A 6,481-nucleotide genomic window follows, 5' to 3' on the forward strand; every position below is an offset into this window, starting at 1 on the left:
GCGAACTCGAGGAGCGGCAGTTATTATTTAATTATGAGATAATTAAATAATATGTTTTGGGAAACGGGTTTTAGTTAATTAACTGTTAATTTACTAAAATATTATTAATTGATTAATGTGATTAATATTAGTACGTAAATAATATGTGTAGTGGTACACGTATATTTACGGAGTGAATTTGACGAATTAATTATGGAAGTATTTCAACATGATACGATGTTTAAAATAAAAATTACACGGATTTGTGCGACAAATATAAGAACCAACATGGACCCGTATATGGTCAAGTGGACCGTGTAAAATAAGTGTAGTGGATGATTACTCACATAATCATTTTACCTTATTTTGTATACTACCATAATTTATCTTATACAAGATTTTGCATGTGATGTAAGATAAAATTATAAGACAAAAATTGACCACTTGAACACACTTCCACCCGCCACTTCCCTTCCCTACACTCCATATATTGTTCACATTTTCACTCTACCTCTCTTACACACTCCACTACTTTGCATGTGAACATTTTTCATCTATCTCTCTAAAAATAATAATACATCACTACTAATATTACTAAGATTAGTTAGTAATATTACTTATTATTATCAAGGGTTCATATTAACAAGATACTAGTTCATACTTGTTATTATTATTGGGTTAGTTCTTGGGTGCAACAAGAAGGAGATCTTCTTATTGAAGATTTGCAAGGAGGATCTTCCATTTGGTTTAAGCTCAAGAATAAGCTAGTAAGGTGAACTAGCTTGTGCCCTTTTTACCACAAATTCAATGTAAGGAAATTGTTTTTCCTTATACTTTCTTTTTATGCTTTCGTATTAGCATGCATGTTACATAGATCACCTAAATAACAATTTATGAGATAAATTAATTTTATTAGAGAGTCTAATATGGATCTATGATCTTTCAGGACGCACGTCCATATCAGATTGTCAAGAAGAATTTTTTATCCTGCCACGAAATTCGGGCGTCCTAGCAACAGGTCGGGCGTCCCAGTGCTCGAGACGGGCGGGCCGACTTCAGGTCGCGCGTCCCGCTCTGCGTATGTAATTTTTCTAAAAAGCAGAAGACGTCCGGTCCCTAAACGAATTGCGCATCTCCCTCCCGTGCCACTCTTCCATTGGCTACAATCTTACTTTCTTTTCCTAAATCCCACCACACATATCAAGCCACATCAACTTCTCTCATGTATTAAACCCAAATCCCCCTCACAAATACACAAAATCACCCCATTTCATCCCCAAGAAAGCAAATCAAACTCTCTAAACTTCAGCTCATCTAATCTAGGGTTCTCCACAAAGCAAAAGAGATCTAATTTGGAAGGTTTGATTTCCCTCTCACTCAATCACAATCAAAGTCCTTCAACTCCAACCAAAATGAGTACACAAATTAAAGGAGATTCATGACAAGGGAACAAAGAAGAACAAGGATTATTGGGAGTTCTTCTACCTCCCATCTCAATACAAGGAGAAGAGAAAATGAAGAGATTATTGATCTTTCAATACTTGTTCGGTTCCCTGATATCGAGTTTGTTAACGATGCGCAACGAGTCGTCTTTCACCGCCTTTTGGGTGAGAACATGCTCCCAACTAAGTTTGTTTGTCATGAAAGACTAAGAAAGCTAGGGATTTGTCACCAAACTGAATCATTGTTCGACTTGTTCGGACTCTCTACCATGTTTCACATGCATGAGCTTACTTAAAAATCACTTGTGCCTGAATTCCTTAGCATCCTGAAAATTTCCACTCTTAACAACACCATTTTCATTGAATTCCGATTGGAAAATGTCACAAGAATGGTAACATTAGTTGAGTTTGCGGATATTTTGGGCTTAGATGTATCCCCCTCTCGATCATCCAAACCTCGGAATTATAGTGTAGAGCCACTTTGGAGAGCCCTAACGGGTCGTGACTTGAATAATATTAAAGATTGTTTGGCCCCCTTCATTCAAAACCCGATCATAAGATTCACCTACCGTTTCATAAAGAGCACCCTACTTGCTCGACGTGACCCCGCAGTGGTAAATGAGCTTGACCTTACCTTTATGGAGTCATACTTACAAATTCAAGGTAAAAGTGGATACCACTTAAATGCTCCTTTGGTATTAATTGAGAGATGGGCACGGTTTCGAAATGGCTGTGACAACGGGATGAAGCATATTGTGAATGGAGGCATATTTCAAAGTGGTTTAACCCAAATTTCAACAATGATAATTCGTATGTCCCTCTTCCGGGAAATACTAGGCTTAATGAATGCCTTCTCTTCAAACAAGATCATTGGATGGCCTATGAAGGCTATGAAAGAAAGATCAAATGGCTAACAAAGGGAAGCAATTTGCTAATCCTTCCAATGGAAGGTTTGACTACAATTTCACCAAGGAGAGGACCTCACTCCTGTCTACCTTCATACATAGTGCCCGGAAACCCAAGGCAAGAGAACCAAGCCTCACCCCCTACTCAACAACAAGAGAATGAGAAGAAAGATAAAGGGAAAAGGTCACTATTCCTCCCTACCCCTTGATGTGACCATAATTGGCGCATATTTAGCCCCCGAATTACCCTTGTTTCCATGCTTTTTAGTGCTTATTTGGGTCATTTCTTATCTTTAGTTCTTTGTTTTGCATATTCTTTGAGATTTTGATCCCTTGGTAGGAAAGGAGTAAGAATCTTGCATTTTCATGGCAAAACAAGACTAAATTGATCAAATTCAATGACCAAGCATCAAGGAGAGACAAGATTAGAAGGCCTTTGTACATATCATAGTAGAAGAGCAATGTTGAGAAAGGATACTTGAGTCCCCAAGGAAATCCCCAAGGAATTTATGAAGAAAAGGGAAGAAAAGAAGGAGTTACCACGCTGACTGACAATCCGAGCGGATTGTCAGCAATCCGCCCGTCCCGCCTATCCACAATCCGAGCGTCCCCAAATGAATCCGCTCGTATTCCCCCTCAACAATCCGCCCGGATTCCCCAGAATCCGCTCGGATTCCATCGACCAAATCCGGCCGTCCCGACCCTAATCCGCCCGGATTCCTTCACAGCACGGGTTGTCTTCTTCAAGCTACGAAAAGAGAAGCCCTTCTCTCCAAAAATACCGGCTTCTCCTTGCTCTACTTAAAAAGTGTAATTACTAGTTTAGCCCTTAGTTAACCCTAATGCATCCTCCCTAATTTTCACTATAAATACCCCATTAGTCTAATTAGAGGAGCATGTTCTTCTTATCAATAATTAGTGTAGTTAATATCAATCAAATCTCTCTTCAATATTGTAATCAAGTATTAATCAAGTTTTAATCCAAGTTTTAGTTCTTTAATCTCTCTTTTGTTCATCCTTTATTTTGGGTAATTGAAGATTATTTGGGTTATTATTGGGAGATTGACAACCTCTCAATCTAGCATTCAAGTACTTCTATTATTCTTGCTTTATTATTGGAATCATTAGTAGGTATAATCTCTTAATCCCTTTTTAATTATTGTTAATTACTTTCATTTATTCATCATGTTTCATATTGTTGGTATGATTGACAACCTTGCTAGCATGATCAACATGATAATGAGTGAGTAGTCTCTTAGCTAGGGTTAATGGGTGATTAGGGGAAACCAACATGGGGAATGATTCATGCTTAAATTAATATGCTTTCATATTTTATTTGCTTGCTTGTTTTGATCTCAACTCATGCACATGTTATATTTGATGAAATGCTAAGCCTATGAATCCTTGCATTTACTATCATCTCCTATCTTTTCAATGAGACTTGTAAGACATAACCCAACTCGAGTCTCATTAGACCATGCATGTTGTTGAGTAGGGAAGATTAAGTCGACTTGTAGGTGTTGTACAATCTAATCGATTCGGCTCCGGGACCCAAACTTTCCTAGGATTGTAAGATATAACCCAACTCAATCCATCACAACAATAATTGCTTGCTTATAATTTGAGAACATGTTTGTATGATCATATCCCATGATTCCCCTATGATCCCATGACACCCTAGTGCCTTTAATCAATTGTTTACACCCCTTTTTATTCATCTTGCTTGTTTATTTTCATTGTTATTCTAGTTTAGTAACCTTCTACATCAACCCAATTTGTGACACCCCTTAGACACCACTAGTTACAATAGAAATCTCATTTCAACTCCCGTCCCTTGGAATCCGACCTTTACTTGCCTATTTACTAATTGTAGAGTTGCTTGTTAAGCTATAAATTGTGTTTTGATTCGACCGTGACCAACGACCACATCTATTTATTTGTGAATACGAAACGGACCCGATCAAAAATGGCGCCGTTGCCGGGGACGGTGTTTGTTTGATTTAGATTCCCTTTTTTTTATTAGTTGTGTCTTTCTTCGCCTTGAGGAAGTAAAAATCCTCAAGGTTTGTTCTAATTGTTTTTGAGTTGTTAGATATTTTGCATGTCTAGAAGGTTACAAAGTGATTTGTTACCTCTTGACCGTGAAATCGAAAGAACCTTGACGAAAAATAGGAGACTTGTTAGGAGGAATTTGAGAGGTGTTGGTGAAGTTGTTCAACCCACTAGTGAGTTTGTCAATCCTTTCGCAATAGAAGGAGAAGAAAACCCATTACACAATACCCTACAAAATCCACCTACAATGCCAAAATTCTCGTCAAACTCCGTACCCACCGAGGAGAATCTACCAAATGGTACTCCTACCCCGCAACATCTCACCGGAAATTTTATTGCCAAGTCCGCCTTCATCCAACTAGTTGAGAGGAGCCAATTCGGGGGAATGCCTAGTGAGGACCCTCATTCTCATATGGAAACCTTTTGCGATTATTGTGATGCTATCTCTCAAACGGGCGTGACTCAAGACCAAATTAGATGGGTCTTATTTCCTTTTTCCTTAATCGGCACCGCAAAGCAATGGTTGAAGGGCCTTGATAAGGCCACCCTTGGAATAGATTCTTGGAAGAAGTTGGCTCTAGCTTTCTACAAAAAATTCTACCCACCGGAAAAGACCAACATGCTAAGAGCTCAAATTACGGGTTTCAAGCAAAGGGATGAAGAGTCTTTGTATGAAGCTTGGGAGCGGTTCAAGGGAATTTGTCGCTCATGTCCTCACCATGGACTTAGCGAATGGTTTTTGGTGCAACAATTTTGGAATGGTTTATATGAAGATTCTAGGAACATTCTCAATATGGGATCAAATGGAATGTTCACCGAAGTTGATGACAATCAAACATGGAACAATATTGAGGAAATGGCGGTCCATAATTCACAATATAGTAGACCTCGCAAGGCTACTAGAGGAGGAAAGCATGAAGTGGACTCCGTTACTCAATTGGGTGCTCAACTTAGTGCTCACATTGACACAATCAACTTGAAGTTTGAACAAGCTATGGCTAGACTTGAGGAAAACTCAAAATCATCGAAGCATCATGTCAATGCCATGACGGCATCCTCATCAATCCCAAGTGGGATATGTGAGAATTGTGGAACTTTGGGTCATAACCCAAGTGAGTGTAGGGGAACAACCGAACAAGTTAATGCTTTCCAAGCTTACAAAAGTGGTACCCCTTATTCAAATTTTTACAATGAAAACACCAAGTTCCATCCAAATCTCTCATACAAGAGCCAAAATGTTCAAAACCCTCAAACAACATACACTCCACCACCCATGAGAAACCAAAATCAAAGACCCTTTTACAATCAATACCAAGGTTACCAAAATCAAAATCCATACAATCACCAAAATGACCAAGGCTTTGATGTCCAAAAAGTAGTCCTCCAAATGCAAAAGAATCAACAAGAATTTTTCACCCAAATGCAAAAAGATAGCCAAGCAAAAGAAACCACCATCAACAACATTCTAGCTCACACCAAGATGTTGGAAACACAATTGACTCAACTAGCATCTTCAAGCTCACAAAGACAAAAGGGGCAATTACCACCTCAAAGTAATCCCCCTAGATATGAAACGGTTAGTGCCATTCACTTGAGAAGTGGTACAAGGTATGAAGCACCGAAGAAGCAAGTTGAGGATGAAGTTGTGGAAGCTAGTAAAAAGGAAGAAATTGTGCAAGACTCCAAAGATGGAGAATCATCAAAAGAAGAAAGTTCAAAGAAAAATGAAGACAAGGCCAAAGAGAAGGAGCCCATTGTGATTAGACTTCCTTTTCCAAGTCGTCAAGCCAAGCCCAAATTTGATGATCAACTTGGAAAGTTCATGGAAATTGTGAAGAATTTAGAAGTCTCAATTCCTTTCACGGAATTAATCAACCACGTTCCGGCCTATGCAAAGTACATGAAAGATATCCTCACAAAGAAGAAGTCGATCCGGAAACTTGAGACTATCGCCTTCACTAAGGTGAGTAGTGCAATACTTCAAGGGAGTTCACCTCCAAAGTTAAAGGATCCGGGAAGCTTCTCAATACCGTGTACCATTGGCGACACGACGATCAACAAAGCCTTATGTGATCTAGGGGCTAGTGTGAGTGTCATGCCGTA

At 39.0% G+C, this 6,481-nt stretch overlaps 1 non-coding gene across 1 annotated transcript; it reads right to left on the minus strand.

The window, feature by feature from the left end:
• Positions 1-4,997: 4,997 nt before the first annotated feature.
• On the minus strand, positions 4,998-5,104 carry LOC141610119 (small nucleolar RNA R71). The gene has a single exon (XR_012528013.1). It is a non-coding gene; the product is annotated as a small nucleolar RNA R71 (small nucleolar RNA).
• Between the last annotated feature and the right edge of the window lie 1,377 nt (positions 5,105-6,481).

The sequence above is a fragment of the Silene latifolia genome, chromosome 10 (assembly GCF_048544455.1).
Source record: "Silene latifolia isolate original U9 population chromosome 10, ASM4854445v1, whole genome shotgun sequence".
Taxonomy (NCBI): domain Eukaryota; kingdom Viridiplantae; phylum Streptophyta; class Magnoliopsida; order Caryophyllales; family Caryophyllaceae; genus Silene; species Silene latifolia.